This window comes from Myxocyprinus asiaticus, chromosome 24 (genome assembly GCF_019703515.2).
Source record: "Myxocyprinus asiaticus isolate MX2 ecotype Aquarium Trade chromosome 24, UBuf_Myxa_2, whole genome shotgun sequence".
Classification (NCBI taxonomy): domain Eukaryota; kingdom Metazoa; phylum Chordata; class Actinopteri; order Cypriniformes; family Catostomidae; genus Myxocyprinus; species Myxocyprinus asiaticus.
Genome location: NC_059367.1, coordinates 7,617,778 through 7,642,368, shown reverse-complemented (window position 1 = coordinate 7,642,368; position 24,591 = coordinate 7,617,778). Strand labels below are relative to the sequence as shown.

Below are 24,591 nucleotides of genomic sequence, written 5' to 3'. Positions count from 1 at the left end.
TATTTATTCAGTAAATATAAATAATGAAAAATGCTTTCTTGCATAGCAAAATGTGCCATATGAATACAATACAAAGAAAAAAATGTGCCATTACACAAATCAGTTTAGAACACAGCATGCATTGAGACCAATCACAAATATCTATAAACAACCTATCTATCTATCTATCTATTTACACACACACACACACACACACACACACACACATATATATATACATATATATATATATATATATATATATATATATATATATATACACATATAAAGAGAGAGAGAGAGAGAGAGAGAGAGAGAGAGAGAGAGAGAGAGAGATGTGACAAATGAATGCAATACAGATAAAAATCAATCAAAAACACATTTCCATTCAGAAAAACATAATTATTAATTATTTAGTTAATTAGCTATTTATTTGCTTTCAGGTGATCAATCAATTAATCAAATAATTTGCTTCCCCAGTTCTAAGCAAATGCAACTTCTTGTTGCATCTAAATTTATGAATGAATAACCTCCCAATAAGATACAAAATATATATATATATATTTTTTTTTTTTTAAAGAGGGACACCACAATACTACACATCTGCCCTTAAGGGTCATATCAGAGGACAGGTGACCCATCCCAGCCTCAACATAATGCATATACAACATGCATTATGTTGCATCAAAAACCAGAACATGCAACATGCATCAAAAATCAATAACGCATTATTCTATACCTCCTGAACCATACACAAGAACACACACAGATGAAGAACTGTAAATTCAGTTAATGTGTTAGATTTAGTTTACCCACTAAAGCAGTTCTGCAATAAAACACATTATGCAACTTATTCTTGTATTATTTAAGATTAAAACACATTTCGTATAGAGCTCTGAAGCTGTGCAAGAGTATATCTTTCTTGCATCTCCTAAAATGCATGTCTCTAAAGTAGCTCTTTAAATCAATGTAAGATGTACATAAAATGACATTAAAAAGTCATTCCACTCTGTAACGAAGTTACAAGCAAGGAGCAGGCTGCTTTCTCTTATAAGTAATGATTTATCTTGAAAGATCTTAGTTACCTCTGAGCAGAGCTACGTGAGAGATGGATAAATGGATGAAGAATCCAATGTGTCCAAAACCTGTTTAAAGAAAGGGAAAAAAAGGAACAAAAACAGCACTCTCTCTGCAGCTGTCCTGGCATATCGCATGCAGCTTCAGAAGGAGCGACCGTAACGCCTAGTCCTCCTTGCCTCTCTCTCTCTCTTTCTCATCTCCTCCGCTGCTCTGTTGCATTCGTGCGCTGCCTCGCTCTCTTTCACTCTCACTCATTTGCTTGCTTAACCTCCCCACCCTCTTTCTCTACCTCTCTCTCTCACTACACTGATACACATCCATTTAAAGCTTAATATCTCTTGCAAATGCATCTCATCCTACAATGGGTCAAAGAGAAAGAGGCAAAAGCTCAGATTTCATACAACTTGAAATAAACAGTATTACAGAATGGACTTCAGCTCTTTGTTGCAGCTTTACTGCATACAGACACATTGCATCTGCTACTATTTCAACAGATTGTTTCATGTTGCTCCACCTCTCTTAGCAGAGTGGGAGTAGCTCAAGAATTACATTTTTATTAGTTTCTTCAACTGCCTTCTGTGGGTGATGGTGTTGCTGACACTCTTTCCAAAAGCACACAGTTTTTCTTTTTTTTTTTTTTAAATTTGTCTTGTTTTCCTGTATAAATATATTAACATCTATAAAATAACATACATTTACTTGAGAAGCAAAATTATGTAAGCAGAGAAAATATCTTGAATAAGGTTTTATTTGACATTTTTTACCCCATTGGCAAATCGTTTTATTTACTTGTTTTAAGCATAAACCTCACTAAATGTTGTTAGATTTATGCTAAAAACAAGAAAGAAAAACAATCCACTGCCATTTGGTAAAGATAGATAGTTATAGTTATACATTATAAATAGTTCACCCAAAGATGAAATTTCTGTCATTAATTACTCATCCTAATATCGCTCTAAACCTGTATGAATTTCTTTCTTCCTTGGAACACAAAAGGTTAATATTTCAGTCTTCACAGTGCTTATTTACCTTAAAATGAATGTGAATAGAGACTCCAGTCAGTCAAGCTCAAAAAAATAAAAATAATCATAAAACCACAGTGAAAGTAAACAATAAGACTCAAGCACTAAGTTCCATGTTTTCTGAACACATACAATCGAACTGTGTTATGAAGAGAATGAATTTAAGTTGTTATTTACACTCAAATCAAATCAAAAATCAATATTATCAATAAACTCCTTAAATCAAATATGGCAGCTATATCGATAACATAGGTTTTAAAAGAAAAACCTCATTGGTTCTTCTTTTAAAGGGGCAGTGACATGCCTTTTTTAAAATTATTTTAATATGTTCCTTGAGATTCACTTATAATATTAGTAAAAAAAAAAAAAAAGAAATTGCATAAAAAACTGTCATATATTTGTAAAACATGATCATTTTCCACCCTCATTCTGACCCTCTACCAGAAACGTCTCGGTTACTGTCGTAACCTCCGTTCCCTGATGGAGGGAACGAGATGTTGTGTCAATGTAGTGACACTAGGGGTCCCTATACAAAACACCATGACTGAACTGTGTTACATGGACTGGCGGTGCAAGATGGGCAGACCTCTGTGTGCCTCATAGCCAGCGCACCCGGCTGTCACGTAACCTCCCCCAACGCTCTTACAGGCATCAAACGGTCCTCTGCACCTCAGGGACAAGTCGACTGCCCAAAATTAGGGACCGGCTGACCCAGCCGCGGCATCTTCACTTTTTTCTCACCAAAAGGAATGAAATCGTATAGCTGGGGGCCATATAGGGTCCATTCATTGGGGGGTGTCCCTCCCAAGGGGAGGACACCACGGAGACCACACTCCACCCGGAGGGGGTGGGCATTTGAGTGGAAATAGGTCACATGGTCTTACCAAGTCTTGTCGGAAGCATCTCATGTGGAGAAGTCCCGTGGTTGGTCCTACCCGAGAGGGGAGGAGTTCTACAAACACGGTGACCAGGGGCAGAGAGACCTCTGCCCAAGAAAGACACAGTTTACCAACAGGGAAACTCTTTTTGTGGAAGATACATCACACAGGGTTACGTATAGGCAACCAGCGCATGTGGAGCACCTACCCCAGTACAGGGCCTAGTTAGCACACGTACTGGGCCGGCAGCGAGTTTCTCCGTAAACCCGCCTGCCACAGGGCTAAGGAGGAAGGACATACAGGGTCCACAACTTCGTGAACACGACTGGGGGTAAAAAGCGCACGTCTTCACCTCAGGGGAGGGGAAAGGTGCTATGCACAAGCGGTACACCCGGCCAGCTGTCCCGGAACTTACCTGTTCGTGCCTGACAACATACGGGATGAAACCGGTTCAACCCGGAGATTACAGAATCTCGCAGTGGTGTTGGGTGTTGCCCAGACCGCTGCTCTGCAGATGTCTGCTAAAGAGGCACCATTGGTCAGAGCCCAGGAGGCCACCACACTCCTAGTAGAGTGGGCTCGTAGCCCCAAAGGGGGCGGCACATCCTCGGCGTGATATGCCATAGCGAATGTCGAAGGAGTACTGTCGTAACCTCCGTTCCCTGATGGAGGGAACGAGACTTTGTGTCCCTCCTGCCATGTGCCGATATAGCGGCTACATACACCTTCAAGGTGGAGGGGGACAGCCGCCCCTCCAGCCTCTCCTGCAGGAAGGAAAGCACTGATCCGACTGCGCATCTCTGGGGGTGTTCATGTCAGGAAGAACACCACTTAGCGAATAGACGCCACTTCAGGGCATACAGGCACCTCGTAGAGGGAGCCCTGGCCTGAGTGATCGTGTCTACCACTGCAGGTGGTAGGCCAATTAGGTCTTCTGTGTCCCATCCAAGGACCAGACATGGAGCTTCCAGAGGTCTGGTCGCGGGTGCCAGATGGTGCCCCGTCCCTGAGAAAGAAGGTCCTTCCTCAGGGGAATTCGCCATGGGGGGCCGTTGCGAGGAGCGTGAGGTCCGAGAACCAAGTCTGGGTGGGCCAGTAAGGTGCTACTAGGACGACCTGCTCCTTGTCCTCCCTGACCTTGCACAACGTCTGTGCAAGCAGGCTCACTGGGGGAATGCATACTTGCATAGTGCATCTGTGCTGAGGGGAGCCTCGGTCAGGGCATACCAGAGCGGGCAGTGGGAGGATTCCCGGGAAGCGAACAGGTCCACCTGTGCTTGACCGAATCAACTCCAAAACATCTGGACCACCTGGGGGTGGAGTCTCCACTCTCCCCTGAGAGTGACCTGCCACGACAGGTCCGCAGGGCGAGCAATAATGCCAGAAACTTGAGGCAGTTGATGTGCCAACGCAGTCGCGGACCAGTCCAAGGACTGGCGGCTGCGTGCCCATTGCACACAGCACCCCAGCCATGCTTGGAGGCAACCGTCGTAACCACGATGCACCTGGAGACCTGCACAAGGGGAACCCCTGCCCATAGAAATGGGAGGTCGGTCCAAGGGCTGAACAGACGGCAGCAGACCAGCGTGACAATCACGCGGCATGTGCCATGGCGCCATGCCCATCTTGGGACTCAAGGCTGAAGCCAGTGCTGAAGCGGTCTCATATGCATCAACCCGAGCGGCGTGACCACTGCTGAGGATGCCATATGCCCCAGGAGCCTCTGAAATCATTTCAGTGGGACTGCCGTTTTCCGCCTGAACGCTCTCAGACAGTTCAGCACCGACTGCGCACCATCATTGAGACTGAGTCTAACTCCATGCCAAGAAAACATATGCTCTAAACCGGGGAGAGCATGCTCTTTTCCCAGTTGACCCGAAGCCCCATCCGGCTGAGGTGCCTGAGCACCAGGTCCCCATGCGCACACAACAAGTCCCGCAAGTGAGCTAGAATCAGCCAGTCATCGATAGTTGAGGATGCAAATGCCCACTTCCCTTAACGGGGCAAGGGCTGCCTCTGTGACCTCCGTGAAGGTGCGTGGTGACAGGGACAGACCGAAGGGGAGGACCTTGTACTGGTATGCCCGGCCCTCGAAAGCAAACTGCAGACATGGAAGCACGCGTCCTTCAGGTCTACCGCCGCAAACCAATCTTGATGCCGGACGCTCGCCAAAATGCGTTTTTGCATCAGCTTCTTGAACGGGAGTCTGTGCAGAGCCCGGTTCAGAACTCGCAGGTCCAAGATTGGCCGCAACCCACCGCCTTTTTTGGGTGCAGTGAAGTAGGGGCTGTAAAACCCCTTCTTCATCTCAGCTAGAGGAACAGGCTCTATTGCATCCTTCCATAGAAGGGACGCGATCTCTGTGCGCAAGGCAGCAGCGTTCTCGCCTTTCACCAAAGTGAAGCGGACGCCGTTGAACCCGGGCGGGCGCCTGGCGAACTGAATCGTGTAGCCAAGTCATACAGTCCTGATCAGCCACCGGGACGGGTTGGGGAGCGTGAGCCATGCCCCCAAGCTCCGAGCGAGGGGGACCAAGGGGACAATCGTGTCGGACATACCGGCGGGTGTGGCATCGTGACGGAGCGGAGCCTGAGGTGCCACTCGTGGCCGTGCTGAGTCTAGGGACATCGAAGCACTTACCTGGCTCCTTTTACACCGTAGGAGCAGTCTGGGACGGGGAGGAGGGAAATCGTCCTCGCGACCCATCGTGACCGTCATGTCGAGGCGCCGTACCTGCCAAAAAGAAACGGTGCCCGGCGGTCGTGACAACGACGGCCGTGGACACCAACTGTGTGACCCAGGAAGTGAGGAAACCGCTCTTTTCTTGAAAATATGAGTACCGCAGCCCTTTGGCCGTGCGGCAAAATAAAAAGAAAAGGTAAACAAGGACTCTCCGCCCGGCCCTCCACCGGGGGAAGGAGTGGTAATATTTCCAGCTCCTGTGTAGCGGGTCTCCGACTTCCTGGGCTGCCTGTCCCAGGGGTGCTTCGAAGCCTTTCTTGGGTTCTTCAGGTGGCGTCTGCTTCCTGCGGGCGGCTCCACGCCGGGGCCGGTCTGCTGGGGTGGGCTGTAGCAGAGTTGGTGTTGTCGCCGCAGGGGGATGCCCTTGGCGATGAGCAGATGGGGTGTGGGATCTTGAGCTGCCGAATAGGCCAACCTGGGAGATGGGGCATCAAAGAATTACACCTTTTCAGCCTCCCTTGACTCGACCAGGTTGAGCCAAAGGTGGTGCTCCTGGACCTCCAGGGTGGACATCGCCTGCCTGAGAGACCGCGCCGTGACCTTCGTCGCCCGGAGGATGAGATTGGTCACCGAGCGCAGATCCTGCATCAATCCCGGGTCAGGACTACCCTCGTGCAGTTCTTTGAGTGCCTTGGCGCACCTGCAGGAGAGCCATGGCATGCAGGGCGGAGGCGGCCTGTCCAGCAGCACCGTAGGCCTTAGCCGCCAGTGATGACATGAGCCTACAGGCCCTGGACGGGAGTCTCGGACGGTTCCGCCAGGTGGCAGTGCTCTACGGGCACAAGTGCACAGCAATGGCCTGATCCACCTGGGGAATCACCGAATATCCCTTGGCCACCCCACCGTCGAGGGTAGTGAGAGCGGAGGAGCCCGCGGACCGAGTCTGGGCAGTAAAAGGTGCCCGCCACGATCGCGTGAGCTCATCATGCACCTACGGGAAGAAAGGTACCAGGGCAGGGCGCGGCCGTGAGCGGCACTCTGGTCCCAGGAACCAATCGTTGAGCTGCGAAGTTTCAGGAGAGAGTGGAGGATTCCACTCCAGCCCGACACTTGCAGCCGCCCGGGCAAGCATGGCCGCCAGTTCTGCATCAGCCTGCGACTGAGCTACCGCACCCGAGGGTGGGATCCCAGCCGAGTCCTCCACGCCGGACTGGGCGAACCCGTTCTCCGATGCTGCTATCGATAGCTCATCCTCTTCGCAAGCTCCGAATGAGATTGCGAACTCGCCCTGAGATGAGCCCGCGGTCTCATACCAGAACCCAACCGGGGCACACGAGCGTGCTGGGGAATAGGAGGTCCACAGGGGGTTTCCCGGCGGAGAAGCTCCCATTGGGGTCCCCAAATCGCCCCCAGTGCTAACCGTCTCTACCTCATACCTGTAGGTAGAAGGACAGAGGCGGGGAGCTGCTGGGATGGCTTTCCCTCTGACGAAGGAAAGCCGCGACTGCAACATTGCCATGGTCATGTTCTTGCAATGAGGACACGAACCATCCACGAAAGATGTCTCCGTGTGGGAAGCACCCAAACACGTGAAACAGCGATCGTGGCCGTCAGAAGCGGAGAGATAGCGACCGCAACCAGGAATAATACACAAACAATAGGGCATCTTGAAAAAGACGCTTTCGTAAGTGCCACTCTTATAGTAGAAAATATACCCTTTATGAGGAAAGAATATACTCTTTTAACTGTTGAAGTTCCCAGGGGCGTTCTCTGCACAACGGCGGTGCAAGAGGGGGATAAACCGCTGTAATGCGCCGTAACTCCAGCAGCTTTCACTGGATAGAGGTGAATGGATTGGCAGAGTAATACAGCTCACTGAACACAACCGCTTGGCTCTGAAGAAAAAATCTGAATGAGTGGTTGCAAGCCAGCTCCTTTTATACCCGTATGTCCAGGGGAGTGGCATGCAAATTCCACTCGCCAATTCCCATTGGCCTTTTCTCAAAGATCAGAGGTGTTTGGGGGTCCCAAGGGCGACCCCTAGTGTCACTACATCAACACAACATCGAGTGAGTGACAGAAGGGGAACACTTGGTTTTGTTGCTGCTTCTCCTTTAAGACTTGACAGTACATGCCCACTGTTATGATTGGCTCTCTGCTCTTCATTGACCTGATCTCTCCTTGCCATCTCAATGCTCACAGCTACTAGGCACGGGCTACAGAAGTGATAAGGTTAAGTAGACGTTGATGTGTTGTTGTGGAAACGGTCAGATGCAAATGTCTACCACAGTGTTACATCACAATGTGGAGGAAGTAGAAAATCAGATGTTTTGGCAGCTTGGTTTCAACAAATGCTCTTTTTGCAGTGAGGAGGAAGTTTTGAGTTCTGAAACTTACAATTTGTTTTTATAGTACAATGACCTCTTATTTGTCAAAAAATCAAGGAAAACTTGATTCCTCATGTCATGACCCTTTTAAGAAAAATACATTTAATTCAAGATATATTCTTTGAAATTAAGACTGCCTCGTAAGATGTCTAGTTTCAGCCAAATTCTAAGGTAGCATCATATACAGTATGTATCCTTCCCCGGGTAGGCAATCCCAAAATGCACTATGATAAAGCTCCTGGAAAAATAAATACAAGATGGCAAATGACGAAAGGGAAATGTTGATTATAAATATACTTATAATCCTTTCAATACTAAAAAATATTGCTACATTTCTTTTATAAAATGATAGAAAACTGACTACTTTAACCAAATGTGTGTGTTCTGTGTATTTATGCGCATTCGAGTATTGCATAGTTCCTCTCACACAGTGTTGGATAAGTTACTCAAAATAAGTAATCCACAACAAATGATTAATTACTTATATACATTTTTTTATCAGATTACATTAATGATTACTTAATCTAAAAAGTAATCACATTACTAATTATTTTACTTTTAAGTTACTTTTTAAATAATTTTTCCTAGAAAAGGTTTTTGTTTTTCGCTCAAACTCAAACTGTCTATATTTCGTCCACATTCATTGCTGCACATCCTTCAGTGGTCACTGAAACGCTAACAGATGTACATATGAATTCATATTTTAAATGTGTGATACATATTACTTTTGCACAAGTATTGTACATAAAAGTAATTACTTTAAATGAAAGTCAGTAACTGTAATCTGATTACAAGAATTTCAAATGTAATGTGTTACATTACCCTTTGACTTAAAAGTTATTGGATTACAGTAACTAATTACTTTGTAATCAGATACACCCAACACTGCTCTCGCGTCACTTGTATTGAAATCAGTTGTGAGTCGAGTCTGCCGTGAGCTGCACATGAGGAGCATATTTTGAATGACGCAAAGAGTTGCTAACTACTGTATGTACAGCGTTCAAAAATGGTGTCTTAAAAGGCTCCATTTTGATTAGGATGATACAATAGAAGTCAGCTGCCTATGTAGGCAGGACACAGCAATGTAGCTTACTATGTTTTGCAGACCCAATTTATCTTGTTTTACGAATAAGAATGAGTATGATATTTGCACTGGAAACAATTCGATAATACTGATTAGGAAAATAAACCTTTTGCCGTCTGTGACCATGCTTGTGGAGTAATGGAATACTTGCTTGTTACGTATTCAGCATACAAAAACAGTATCTCCATTCTGTTCTAGTTACTTATAAATTATGTAATCAAATGACCATTACATTTTGTAAAAATGATGATTACTGGCAGAATTTATATTTTTTATGTATAACAAAAACAAAAGAAAGTTACATGACCAGCAGGTGCAGACCTAAGAAGTGAATTCTCTCACTTTCCTATCCCTCATCCATGGCAGTTTCACGACGATATGCCCATTCTCTGTTCCTCTGTCACTCTCTTTGAAAATTATTTGTGACCTAGTGGGTACCTTTTTTCCAAGCAGCTTTCCAAGGCTTCCGAGCACCTCATGTCTGACCTTGCCACTGATGCATGTGCAAATGGTCTCAGGTCAAGCCTTGTCGAACCATACAGCTCTCAACCACTTCCTGCAGAAACAAAGCCATTTTACTGGGAACATTGTTTTGTTGGTGTCCAGTTAAAACCATCTCGTTTTAATGTCATATTGTGATATTTAAATTAGGTTACTTACTAACAAAATTTTTTAAGAAGTAATTAGTCATAATATGGCATATATTTTAAAACAACGTTCATAGCTCTGTCTGTGTTGACTATTTGGGGAGAAACTCATCAAAATGTTCCTCTCTATTAAGAAGGTGATGGATTTTGCACAGTATCGAGTCATTGATGAAAATGACAGTCCGCTATAGGAGACACTTTATGAGGTTTACATTCCCAAGCTGTACTTTACCCTCCATATTGAATTATTCATGTAGACAAAGGCTGAATTCAGCAGACTGACACACATTCATTTACCATTTATAACGACTGTGCTTTCCACTGCTGTCTAGGCCTTTTACTGCAGATGCAGCAAACACATGCATGCAACTGGGTTTAGGGTCCCAAATGGCTTGTTGCGTTCCACCTAATAGAGAGATTTGATTACCACAGTATTTATATCTATCGTGTTTACCCCATGGAATTAACCATTTAATGTAATAACATACTCATGTATACTGTACACATAGAGACACAAACATTGTCTAGTTTCAATTATAGAGCAGGCATTAAATTTCTTAGTGAGGTGTCATGTTAGCAACAGACTGAGGGGAAATGCAAGACAGAGCCGTTAAATGACAACTTTTTTCCTATTCTTACCATTATAGGTGAACTGTGTAATTTTTTCTGATGTTGAAATACTTTCTCCAATCCCTGTTTGAGAAATCTGTATGAAAACTGTCAGTATTTGGGATTCCATTTGGTGCCACTAGTGGCCCAAAACAATTACACACAATTATTTACACTTGTTTTTTTATTTTTTATTTATTTTTTTACTATTTTTTATAAAAGCTGTCAAAGTTAACGCATTAACGCATGCGATTAATTAAAAAAGTTTAACACGTTCATTTTTCTTAACCTCGATTAACACATTTACCATTGATAAAGCATAAAGCCTTTGAGATGTGTCTGCCTGGAGTCATTACAGTAATGCACACACCACAGACATTCACACAACAGACATGTCAGTGATCAAATGAAGGAGAAAGGATATTTTAATGCTATTTGTTGTACAAAACAAGCCCAGATGGGACTTGTGACAGAAATCAAGTACTTGGCGGCCTCTTTAAGGTGCAATTTAATTTAGTTCTTTCAGTTAGTCAACCTCCCACTCTGACTTTGTAAAACGTTTAATGTTACTTAAATTGGTGCTAATTTAGTGCATTTCTATCTTTATACTGTGGAAGGATTTGCTTGGAAATTTTTAATAAATTATTGTTGCATATTGTTTCGTTTTTTTCCTAAGAAGGAAATAAATGCATTTTGACAGGCAAATTTTATTACTTTCAAAATCTACAATTAATCATGATTAACTGTGAGAAATTAAGCAATTAATTGCGATAAAACATATGAATCAACTGACAGCACTATCTTTTAAATATTGCATCCACAGCAAATGCTGTTGTTTTCTTTTGCAAATTTACAGTCTCTTTTGGCATGTCAATGCTTTTGATCAAATCTTTAAGCTCACCTTAAAACCAAACACTTTCTTGGCCAGCTCCAAAATCTCCTTGAATGAAATTTCAACTTAAGGAGTTTTTCAGAGCCCAAACATTGATTCTCTTGAAATATCGTGATTTCGATAAAAGCTAGAATAAACAGGGGCTGGCAAAAGAAACTCTAGGACAGACTGAAGTAAGCCAAGATGATGGCAGCATTGATTGCTGGATCCTTAAGTCAATGGCTGTGATACTGGAGTCTGCAAGGAAACTTAGATATAAAACAGGCCAACAGTGGAAGAGATTATAGCTTGCTTATGCTATTCTTTAAAGCATCAGTACAATCCAAAACAACAAAGACAAAGGCTGTTACTATTCCACACAGTGAGAGAGGTTGCTTCATCCTCCTGTAGTTTTTCTATGAATGATTGAAGAAGATGGGGAAAAAGCTTAACTGTGGTTCTTTTCACTTTTCTGCAATAATTCACACCACAGTGGAGGCCAAAATTCTGTAATGTGCTAAAATGTGCTCTTTTCATTACCATCAAGCTCACCAATAATACCACACAAGCAAGATTATAGGCGTCTAATGAAATCAAAATCAAATTAACATCTGATCAACTGAAATCAAACTTATCATTAAGAAAACTTACTTTATATATACATATATACACACATACACTGACTTAGCACTTTATTAGGAACACTATGGTCATAATAAAGTGCTCGACTTGGTCTTCTGCTTTTGTAGCCCATCCACCTCATGGTTCGACGTGTTGTGCATTCTGAGACGCTATTCTGCTCACTTCAGTTGTACAGAGTGGTTATCTGAGTTACTGTAGTCTTTCTGTCAGCTCGAACCAGTCTGGCCATTCTTTGTTGACCTCTCTCAACAACAAGGTGTTTACATCTGCAGAACTGCCGCTCACTGGATGTTTTTTGTTTTTGACACCATTCTGAGTAAACTCTAGATACTGCTGTGTGTGAAAATCCCAGGAGATCTGCAGTTACAGAAATACTCAAACCAGCCTATCTGGCACCAACAATCATGCCACGGTCAAAATCACTGAGATCACATTTTTCAGCCATTCTGATTGTTGATGTGAACATTAACTGAAGCTCCTGACCTGTATCTGCCTGATTTTATGTATTACACTGCTGCCACACGATTGGCTGATTAGATTATCGCATGTATAAGTAGGTGTACAGGTTTTCCTAATAAAGTGCTCGGTGAGTATATAAACATATATATTTCTGTATTCAGGATTTGCATTTTTTGTTTTGAGGATATTATTCATATTCAAGTGTATCATAACTATAAATATAAATTCAGGATTTATATTCTGATTTCTTATATGAATATATACTTTACAGTATATTCTGAATTATATAACTATAGTTGCCATTCTCTGCCAAACAAAAAAATATACAAAATATGTCATATCTTCACATATGAGCTGTTACCTTCTATTCTTGTAAATGGCATAGATTGCGAGTGTGTAGGTATAATCACCATAAGAATATTTTTTCATTGTTCCAAAATGCTAAATAATAAGATGCAAAAGTAAAATAGATATATTTTGGACATTTGTTGTAGTTTTTGATGGGCCTGAATGACAATGATATTATAAGGAATTTATTTGAAAATGTTTTAGTATGTTTTTTTTTTTTTGGTTTGTTTGTTTGTTTTATTTTCTATTTTTTATTGGGTTATGATGATTTTTATCGTTTTTTTTATTGTAATATGATGTTATTATTTATTGTACCTGTATAATGATTTGTAGGAGAGTGCTTGTGTATGTGTCCAGCATCCTGCAGTCTAAGACAAATTTCCCTTTGTGGACTATAACATATATTTCACTTTCACTTATATATAATTATATATTCAGATTTTATATAATTATTTACTGTTTATAAATTTTTAACTATACTTAAGATGCTTTCTAACTCTTTCTTGCACACATCACACAACTATTTGTGATATCTACTGTATACTATCATCCATATAAGTAATGGTTATGCACCAATATAGCATATTATGTAGGTAAGGTTAAAGGTTATAAATTACTCTTTGGGAAGCGAATACTCTACTCTATTTCTCTCTGACCAAATCCAGCATTCTGTCCATAATATATTTGTGTGACTGTAAAAGCAATAGTGCAGTTTACAAGAGTTACTACTGATAAACGATATGTGAAAGCTCACAACCCAGAAGGGGGTAAAAAATTCTGCCAAACCCACCAGTTAAAAGCCTTGAATATGGTATAGGGAATGTAGTCAAGATAGCATTTGACAGCAAGCTTAAAATTCAGGGCACAGCCTCCCAAATCTACTAGTTCTCTGGGAAGACAACCAGCACAACACTGGTTCCATTTATGCGACAACTGCAGAGCTCTACCAATGTGTCTGATTCTGATACACTTTCAACCCAGAGACAATAAAAGACGGACTGTCTTCAACATATCCAGGATACAAGGTTAGTACAACAAAGTGCAAAAGGCAGTAAACTTAGTGCAACAGCTCAAATATATGCCAGTGAAGTTTGTTGGTCTAAGGTGAAGTCATCTTTATAAACAAGGTATGGTTAAAGTTACGTTAAATTTCGAATGTCCAGTTAGATTACCTAGTAATCCACAGCAAAATACATTTTCCACAGTTAAGGCATTTAGACATCATTGAAACATCACTAAAAAAACAGAGAAAGGATCTAATCCAATTCACAAAACAATATTTGTTAAAAAGTCAGAAAGTTCCCCTACAATATGATTGTGCGGACTTAAAGGGATAGTTCACCCAAAAAATAAAATTCAGTCATTACTTGCTCACCCTAGTGTTGCTCTAAACCCACGTGACTTTCTTTCTTTTTCGGTAGACAAAGGGAAAAATTTGGAGAAAAAAAAATTCTGCTCATTGATACTGCCGTACAATGGCAGTGGATTGTGATCAACTTTTCAAAAGGACACAAAGTTTCAGAATTCAAAAGTCAAACGATTTTTCCAATTCTTCCAAGGTATGCAATAAGGTTTGGTGAGAAACAAATCTTAATCTAATTTATTATTTAGTTAAAATCATCACTGACCATTGCTCTCCTGTGTGCGTTCATGAGAGTGCATGAGAGCAGCAGTTTACGCAAACTCGCTTTGTCTGCTACAACCAAACCACCACAAAGATATTCACAACATAGAACACTACACAGCTGCACACCTACTTACAATACATGTCTGAAAAGTTTGAAGCTGAAGAGATGTATTTACTGTATATGCCCAGCCTTATTTATTTGAACCAGAACACTGAACGCACAGCTAGGATTTATTATACAATTTATTACAGACATATTTTTTATCTGTATTATAAACAGATGAGAAATTTAATTGGTAATGATGATCCGTGTACTACAACAGGCCCATGAAGACAGTAAAAAGAGATCCAAGTTTGGCCAGCACTTTGCTCCGTTATGTGCACTATAAATTTAGTCAGAAAAACAATGAATGTATGTGTTGAAAAAAAGTTTAATCTCAGCTGAAATGCTGCCAGAGAGTTTCTCTCCCCTCCAAAACAATCTACTTGATGGATGTGTGTAGTCCACACTTTTATGCAGATAAAAAGCACCAACCCGGCTGCGGCTGTTATTACAGGCAGTGATATCATGTGCTGCAAATGAGAGATGGACAACACTGAGAACTCTGTGAGCAGGCGAAGACATAAACTTTTGCTTGCATGTCATATTTTCACCTCCCCGGAGAGACTCTTCATTTAAGTGTCGGCTCTCTACCGTAGCAGCGTAGGAAAAATGCAGATTTGCATGTCACAGGGAGCTTTTGCAAACACAGATATCATAGTTTTTGCCAAAATACCCAACCTGGTCTCACTGAACATTACTACCTCCATTTTTGCATTTGCATTTTTATGTGGCTCATTGTATGTAACCAGTTTCCTGGTTAAATATCTATAGAAGCAATAAAACAATAATTATTCATAAACACTTACTTTTCGTCCCGGTTCCTGTTCCGAATAGCCCAATATACCACCATTAGCTCAACCAATGGCATGAGTTTGGGGCGGGACTGTTTGTTTTGCTGACCAATGGCAGATGAGGGGAGTGTTTGGGAAACCTATTTGAAAAAAGTCATTATTTTTGCAATTTGGTTTGGTGACGCTAGTGGCACAAAAATAATACACTTCAGATATAATTTCAACAATAAAACTGTGGTAATTTGGTATTAACCACTCCTTTTATAAGAAAATTAAATGCAGAAAGATTCTGAAAGCTTCTTGCATTGTTTAAAGGAGGTCCCATACTCCGTTATTATGATTCAGTAGTAACAATAGATGTATCAACTATGGCCTTTTGGCAGAAATTATAGTTACCATAGTACATTGGAAAAGTGTGTTTGTCACTTGGAGTCCTGCAGTAGTGTGTAAGTCTGTGCTTAATACTTTGTTTGTGTTGTTTAGACTTGTACCTGTTGATAAAAAGGAGTTATTTGTGCTACTCTGTTTATTAATTACACTTTTAACAGAACTGTTGTAATGTATTTTTGATTTGAGCTGTTCACGTGTTAAAGGCTTGTTCCGCTGTTTCACTCAAACTCTGATTACACAAGCACTTAAGCAAGTCAAAGAGCTGTCGCAGAAGACCGAATTTGCATGAAGACCTGCGAGTCAGTCTACCTGTGCGAGTCAACCGAGCAAGGACACCAACAAGTTGGTAAGCATCGGTATTAAATTTTCACATCACTATAATTGCTAAAGCTTTTATCACAGTGTAAGGTACAATCACGGTATTGAATTACATTACAAAAACAGGTTTAAATTTAAACAAACTTGATTGATGTTCTCTTAATAACAAGTTAATTTACTTTTTTCAATACCAAACTTGCCTTTTAATTTAACAGATAACAAAGAACTTTAAAAAGAACCCTGAACATTTAAAAAACTAAAGAATATTTGGTCACACTTTATATTAGGTGGCCTTAACTACTATGTACTAACATTAAATACATACAAGACTATCTGTTTACTGTGTAACTACATGTGGTTCTACAAAATTCCACATTTCCTGCTACTGAGGTTGAGGTACACATAGGTTTAGAAGTAAGGGTAGGGTTTGGGTTAGGATTAGGGGTTAGAGTTAGGTTTTGTGGTAAGGGTTGGGTTAGGGATAAAGTTAACAGTGTAACTACAAACATAATTAAATGCAAGTACTTTAAATGTAATTACAATGCAACAAAATATATGTACATAATAAGTAAATTTTATCAAATGGTTAAGCACATAGTAGTTAAGGCCACCTAATATAAAATTTAAAATTTAAAATTTAATAACTGCAAGTTCACTCACACTGTATGGCAACGTACGATTGCGTTGCATTCCAAATTGAATTTAATACTGAAATCATCACTGTTCCAGATTGCCATTATTTATTACAGGACTTGGCTGACTGCAACTGTATTTTAGTCATTACTACAAGTTACTGTGTAGCTAGCAGAGTTTTAGCGAACTGCTCATCCACTTGAAAACAAGCAACACGTTATCTGCAAATGACAACAGCAGTTCACTTTCTTTGTCATCTTAGTTGTCACTTAGCTAGTTGTCTGTAAGAGTGTTGTCTCTCAGTTTCCAAAAACAGTTTAGAAAAACAAACAGAACTGTCACAACTTACCTTATCTAGCTGAATTGCACGGGATGACTGTCCCGAAGATGAGTGAATATGTTGTTCCCGTGTTTCGCTGCCACTTTTCTGCCACGTTTTACACAAAGGGAAACCATCTTCGACCAATCCCTCTGCATTTTTATGGAACTAGGAAACTTCTTGAAGGAGCTGGATGTGCTACTGTTCTACTTCCCTGAAGGAAGGCAGGCCAAATGTGGTCCTCTGTGATTTTAACATTCCAAGCCAGTCCAAGTAAGTATCAGTCACTGCTCTCTTCCTTCTATGCTAATGTCTCCACCGCTAAAACATCATAATATCAAAATAAAATCAATGGCACTTATGACACAAGCAGGCTTGAGTAACCACACTGCTTAAGAAACCCACACTTAGCTCTGCATTTTACTGTAGAAAATTACAAACAATGTACATCACAGACAATAGGCATCGCAGGAACCACACTCCATTGGTTTGAGTCTTACCTCACTGGTAGCTCATTCAGGGTGTCTTGGAGGGGAGCGTTGTCCAAGTAACATAGACTAGCTACCGAGGTACCTCAGGGTTCAGTGCTTGGGCCCCTCCTCTTCTCCATATACATGACATTACTGGGATCTGTCATTCAGGCACATGGCTTTTCCTATCATTGCTATTCCGATGACACAAAACTCTACCTCTCCAGCCTGAAGAGCCTATGGTAGCTGCACAGATCGCTTTCTCTGACTTTCACTTCCACTGTTCCTTGCTGGTGGAACGACCTTCCAAACTCCACCCGAGCAGCTGATTCTTTAACTATTTTCAAGAAACATCTAAAGATGCATTTCTTTCATGAGCACTTGACCCAATCCTACTAATCTTCTTTCTTCATTAAAAATGTAATAAAAAATTCTAACACCATTTTTTCACTACTGTCTCTCACCATCCTTCCTATTTGTACATTTCTGAGAAATTTGAAACTTTGCATTGCAGCACTTCTCTTGTTATTGCCTTCTTATGACAAATTGCTCTTGCTGTATTTCTCATTTGTAAGTCGCTTTGGATAAAAGCATCTGAATAAATGTAAATGTAAATTTTTGAAAGGACGTAGCTACCAAAGCCTTCAGCCTGAAACTGAATAAACTACAACACTCACCACACTCTCCACCTCAGGCATTTAAGGACAGGGATAGATGTGGAAGTTCAACACCACTGTTTAAACTATTTACCACATGCTAGTCAAGTGGCGTAGTGGGCTAAAGCACAGAACTAGTAAGCAGAAGATTGCTGGTTCAATCCCCACAGCCACCTCCATTGTGTCCTTGAGCAAGGCAAAAAAAAAAAAAATCTGCCAAATGCATAAATGTAAATGAATTCAGCAACAGCAGGTCAAAAGTTTCACTTCTGATATCAGTCTGTGCTTACTGAAATTCTAATCAATTCCCCCAGTGGCCAAAGCTGGAAATGTTGAACATTTGAGCCCCAGTTTTGGGGTGAAATGTCCACAGAATGGTGCCAAAAACAAGTTGTGTTTTTTTTAGTTTTAAATGATGTAATACAGTAAACAGGAATGCATATTTTATTAACTCTACCCCCTAACCAAACCCCAACCCTAAACCTAAACGACAGTGGGGTAAAAATTACATTTTGAAGTGAAAATGCAACCACCGTATCGCACTCATCATTGTTTATGTGAACAAGATTTTTTGGGTTCCCACGGGATAAGAAGCCGTGTTACAGAAGTTTCTTGCACTGTGCGCTATCAGTAGTGATAGAGGGAAATGTGTTCACATTTAAATTGATGCAAAAATGTCTGATGGGGAATGGCACTTGGCAGTAATTAGTCTGAGTGGAGCTCAATTCAGGGTACATGAACCTTGTCGATTTCTCTCGTGTTCATATTGAATGATTTTATTTGGACTTTCTTTTGTCTTAACTTTGATATAAATATAAAAATCTGAGTCGCTTGGCGCCTTGCGGGGGCTGGACATGTGAACGGCAAGCTCTGCGCACTTTGCTAGTTTTTAATTATTTTTATGTCATAAACTGGTGATATTCGATACACCCTGCTACATAACTGTTCTATGAAGTCAACATGTCAAACAATTCAAAATCCTCAGGCTCTGGAGATATTAAACACACTTACGTGCTCAAGCTGATACCCCAGACAGGGCCGCAGACCAGGGAAACAATTTGGATGGTGCGATGGGAGAGATTCAACGTCAGCTGTCCAGCATGTCTTTAATGCTGACGAAGGTCATAGCGGACTTGGAGGATCTTGCTGTAATACGTTGATCGATTACTGCGATGGAGACGAAATTGGTTATATTCTTGGTTACAAGAATCAGGGACGTCGAGAAACGGATCGATTATCTGGAGTCATCGGAGAAGTAATTAGCTGCTAATCCACTAGCGTCCAAAGCAGATTTGGAACACGTTTGGGAAAAGTTGGAAGACCTTGAGAATTGTAATCAGTGAAACAACATCCAAATTGTTGGAATTCCTGAGCATGAGGAAGGCTGAGATATGGTGAAATTCCTAGACGAGCTCTTCCCGAGTCTGTTCGACATAACAGGCCATAAGCTGGAAATCGAGCGAGCTCACAGAGTTCCGGCTAGGAGATCGGCTGAGGGAGACAGGCCCCGATCAATTCTGGCCAAATTTCTGAGATCATTCGATGAAGATCTTGTGTTACGCGAGGCGAGGAGTAAAGGAAGGCTTTCTTGGAAGAACCACAGCATTTTTTTGTACCCAGACATTGCGAATTCGACAAGAGAGAAATGTGATCGATTCGAGGAATGCAAGAAACTCTTACATCAATGGAAGATCGCTTTTGCACTGATGTTTCCGGCCAAATTGAGAATAGATACTAAGGATGGCCACAAAATATTTAAATGCCCACAGCAAGCATTGTCTTTCACAGAGACAATGGACTGAGGATGTCATGGTGTGTTTCTCATGTTGCTCCCAAGTGAGCTTGACTCACTGTACACTCATTTGACCATCTGAGGAAGCTAGGTGCCTTTTTTGTTTCTTTTTGTGCTGGCTCCTCCTAGCGGCTGGGGTTTGTTTTGTTGAATAACACTCCTTCGGGACAGTTGTGGATGAATCTGCATGTTCCTTGTCCTTATGCCTCCTATTGGCTGGAGTTTGTTTTGTTGAGTATTTTTTGCAGGTCATTGGAGGGATTAGGTCATCTGCTGCACTCATGAACAATCGGCTCACTGAACATTCGTTTGACTGTCCGAAGAAACTGAACAGCTTTTGTGTGTGTGTGTGTGTGTGTGTGTGTGTGTGCTTGTTCCGCTAGTGGCTAGAGTTTGTTTTGTGGAGGAACACACCTTCAAGACAGTTTTTTGAATGAATCTACATGTTCTTTGTGTTTATTCTATCTATTGGCTGAAGTTTTTTTATAGATTATTTTCTGTTATGTAATTGTGTCTCACAAAATTTGTACATAAGCAATCTGACGGCAAAGTTGTCGTGGGGGCTCTCGTAGGCGTACATGAACTGTTTGAGTTTAGAGGGATGGACACCGGTTGGTGCTGTCGTGCGCAGGATTAATGCACAGGTTTTTCTTTTTTCTGTTTGTTTGGTTGGGGGGGAAGTTCGGGGTTTGACTATTGCACTAATGTTGGAATTTGGTCTTTATAATTTTATTTTTGACACACAATCTATTTTTTCTAATATGTCAAAATGTCAAATGTTAATATGAGTGGATTGTCTCTCTCCACGTGGAATGTGAATGGGTTGGGGCACGCCATAAAAAGAAGAAAGGTTATTTCTTTTTTTAAACGTAAGAAATATGATATGGTGTTTCTTCAAGAAACACATCTTTCCCCGCAGGAAGCTGAAAAATTTGGGAAGATATGGGGTGGACATGTTTTCTTTAGTGCTGGCTCGAGTAAGAGCAGGGGAGTCATTACATTGATAAGTAAACATCTACAATTAAAATGTAAGAGTAAAGAGTAAAGATAAATTAGGAAGAGTAATTATTGTTTTAGCAGAAATTCAGGGGCAAAGGTTGATTTTGGCTAATATTTACGCACCTAACGCTGATGATCAGGGCTTTTTTTATAGATCTTGAAGGGATGTTGCAAGCCGTTGGCACCCCTCATGATATAATATTGGGAGGAGACTTTAATCTATTGATGGATTCAGTCCTTGATCATAGTGAAGCAAAAGTGTGTAAGCCCCCTAGAGCAACATTGACGCATCACAGGATGTGTAAAAATCTTGGTCTTACAGATATTTGGAGACTTTTAAACTCATCTGGGAGGGACTATACATTTTTTCATCAGTCCATAAGGTTTATTCTAGAATAGATTTGTTTTTTATATCTAAGTCCCTCTTTTCATCTGTTGTTGATTGTTCAAATGGAAACATCTTAGTCTTAGATCACACCCTGGTGAGTTAAGAGGTGTTGCCACATATGGAGAAAAAGAAATCATATAGTTGGCGCTTTAATGTATCCCTTTTGCAAAATCCTGATTTCCAACAATGTTAAAGGCTGAAATCAATATTTATATGGAGACCAACTGGTCCTAGGTATCCTCTGTGGGCATGGCTTGGGAGGCACTTAAGGTGGTTCTTAGGTGTCGGATCATACAGTATGCCTCATCAAAAAATCCAAAGCATGAGAACTCATGGCGTTGGAAGGGAATATTAAAAGTGCCAAGGCAGAGCTGAAGCACTGAATGTCGTCTGATGGCCTCAGAGAATTGACCCGATTGAAATACAGATATAATACTATTTTGTCACAAAAGGTGGAGTTTTGGTTATTCAGGGCAAGACAGTCATACTTTGAGTCAGGGGACAAGGCAGGGATGATTTTGGCTAGATATATAAAGCAGAGAGTGTCTTTTTCTACCATTCCCTCCATGAAATCTGCTGGTGGTGAAATTTTTACCTCGGCCATTGATATTAATATTGCTTTTAAAGAATTCTATCTTGATCTCTATAGTTCCACGTCTTCATCTACTGATGAGGATATTAGAAATTTTGTGGTACCATTAGAACTCCCTAAACTGATGACTGAGCAAAAACATTCTCTTGATTCTGAGATAACCTTGGAGGAGCTTGGCGAGGAAATTAAGGCCTTGCCTACAGGCAAGACTCTGGGGCCAGATGGCTTTGCCGCTGAGTTTTTTAGATCTTATGCTACAGAACTGGCTCCACTTTTGTTAAAAGTTTATACAGAATCATTAAAGAATGGAAAGCTTCCGCCAACCATGACACAAGCCCGGATCAGTCTGATTCTTAAAAAAGACAAAGATCCAAGCAAGTGTAAGAGTTATCGTCCAATTTCCCTGATCTAGCTAGACATTAAAATATTGTCAAAAATTTTGGCTAACCAATTAAGTAAAGTTATGATATCTCTTATACATATAGATCAGGTGAGGTTTATTCAGGGCCATAGCTCTTCTGACAACATTAAGCGTCTCATCAATATTATGTGGTCAGTGGCGAATGATCAGACTCCGGTCACGGTCATCTCACTTGATGCTGAAAAGTCATTTTTCATGGTAGAATGGGATTATCTTTTTAAAATTTTGGAAATATATGGGTTCAGGAATACTTTTATTGGATGGATTACGTTACTTTATAGACACCCGGTAGCGGTGGTACAAACAAATGGATTAATTTCAGATTATTTTACTCTGGATAGGGGCACCCGTCAGGGTTGCCCTCTTTCCCCATTTTTGTTCTGTCTTGCAATGGAACCATTAGCAGCCTTGATAAGAAGGGAAGATGATTTTCCATAGGTGGTGGTGGGAGGTGTGGCACATAAGCTTTTGTTTTTTCGCAGATTATATTTTATTATTTGTCTCCGACCCCACTAGATCTATGCCTTGCCTCCACAGAATTATTAATCCTTTTCTAAGTTCTCAGGATACAGAGTTAATTGGTCTAAATCTGAAGCTTTGGCTCTGACAGCGTACTGCCCAGTAACGGCTTTCAAGCTGGGCACCTTCCAGTGGCCCAAACAGGGCATTAAATATTTGGGCATTTTATTCCCAGGAAATTTGTCCGATTTAGTTAGAGTTAATTTTGAGCCCTTAATAAAAAGGTTTTCGTGCGATGTGGGCAGGTGGGCTTCATTAAATTTATCTATGATTGAGAAGGTTAATGTTATTAAAATGAATTGTATTCCAAAATTTAACTACCTGCTACAATCTCTCCTTGTTGATGTCCCCCTCTCTTATTTCAAGCAATTTGATAGCATAGCGAAGTCCTTCATTTTGAATGGTAAGCGTCCCAGATTACATTTCAATAAGTTACATAGGCCGATTGACGAAGGTGGGCTAGGCCTACCCAAGATTTTGTCTTATTATTATGCATTTGGTCTCAGACATTTGGCTCATTGGTCGCTTCCACCTGAGAGAGCCTCTCCCTGGTGTGGTATTGAACAGGAAGTTCTTGCCCCTATTTCGCCATTGCAAAGCCTTACTATCAAAATAATTGGAGAAGTTAAGATACAGTACACTCCATTATCTTGCATTTGCACGCGGTATGGACAAAAGTGTCCAGAAAGTTTAACTCGGACATTTATTTAAATGTTGCCTCAAGCATATGGTCCCCTTTCTGCTGGTCAGAGTGGATTGTGAGGGAGGTTAATATGCTTGGTGACCATATGAGTGGAGTGTTGAGATCTTTTGAAAATTTGGTTCAGCATTTTGGGATTCCCAGATCTCAGTTTTATAGGTATTTACAACTGCGCCACCTGCTCTGTACTATTTTTGGGAGTAGCATACACCTGCCTAAAGTGGGAGATACAATGGAAATGGTGATTACTGCTTTTGGAAAATTTCATGAGGAATCAGTGTATTACTCCCTGCTAATTCAGAGTCTGGTGGATGGAGCTTTAGCTTCTATCAAGAGATTATAGGAGAAAGATTTCAACTTGGTATTGGAGGAGGGAGTGTGGGCTAGGATTCTAAAAAACGTCAAGTCTGCATCTAGAGATGCAAGGTTGCACCTTATGCAATTCAAGATTTACATAGATTTTATTGGACCCCCTCTAGATTGTATAGGCTTGGTCTTAAAGATACACCCACCTGCTGGCGATGCCAATCGGAGGATGGAGACATGGCCCATGTTTTTTGGGTGTGTATTAAGATCCAGAAATTCTGGTTGAAGGTTCAGAGTTTTGTGTGTGACATGGTGGGTACTCGGGTTCGTTTTGACCCAGACTCTGTGTTTTGGGAGATGGGGTGGTCATCGATGTGGGAAATAGTCACATAGAGAATTGGGTTTATTTTGAGGGGTTGGAGGTCAGCTGGTGTGCCCCCATCTCGGGAGTGATGCACGGAGATGGGGAGGGTGGCGGCTTTTGAAAAGGTGTCATTTGGAAGACGGGGTAACTTAGATTTGTTTGTTGGGAAAGGGGGAAATTATTTAGAGTTTTTGGAAGGCTCTCGGGTGAGGCGTGGAGAGAGTAGTATAGTTTTAGTTGAGTATGATTATTATATATACTGTATATATTTTTGTTTGTGTGTTTGTTTGATTTTTTCTGTATATTTACTCATGTGACCACGGGGATGTTTGTTGGGGGCAGGGTTGGGGATTGGGAGGAGGAGGGGTGCTTGTGGGGTTTAAATGTTGATTGTATGTTTTTGCTTTTCTTTATTATTGTTAGATTTAATAAAAAATGTTAATGAAAAAAATATATGTATATACAAATTTAATTAAGAAAATGGGGCTAGAGTTTGTGCAACCTAAATAACGAAT

At 41.3% G+C, this 24,591-nt stretch overlaps 1 protein-coding gene across 2 annotated transcripts in view; it reads right to left on the bottom strand.

Moving 5' to 3' along the window:
- LOC127415029 (potassium voltage-gated channel subfamily D member 1-like) overlaps positions 1-15,242 on the bottom strand; it is a 115,750-nt gene extending 100,508 nt beyond the window's left edge. The window contains exons 1-2 of one of the 2 annotated variants that reach the window (XM_051653495.1): positions 15,225-15,242; positions 9,551-9,668 (exon numbers count right to left, since the gene is read on the bottom strand). The gene's annotated coding sequence lies outside the window, so the exon portion shown is untranslated. Of the gene's footprint in view, positions 1-1,064; positions 1,225-9,550; positions 9,669-15,224 lie in introns of those variants that run through there. The other variant, XM_051653494.1, reaches the window with a different exon arrangement.
- Between the last annotated feature and the right edge of the window lie 9,349 nt (positions 15,243-24,591).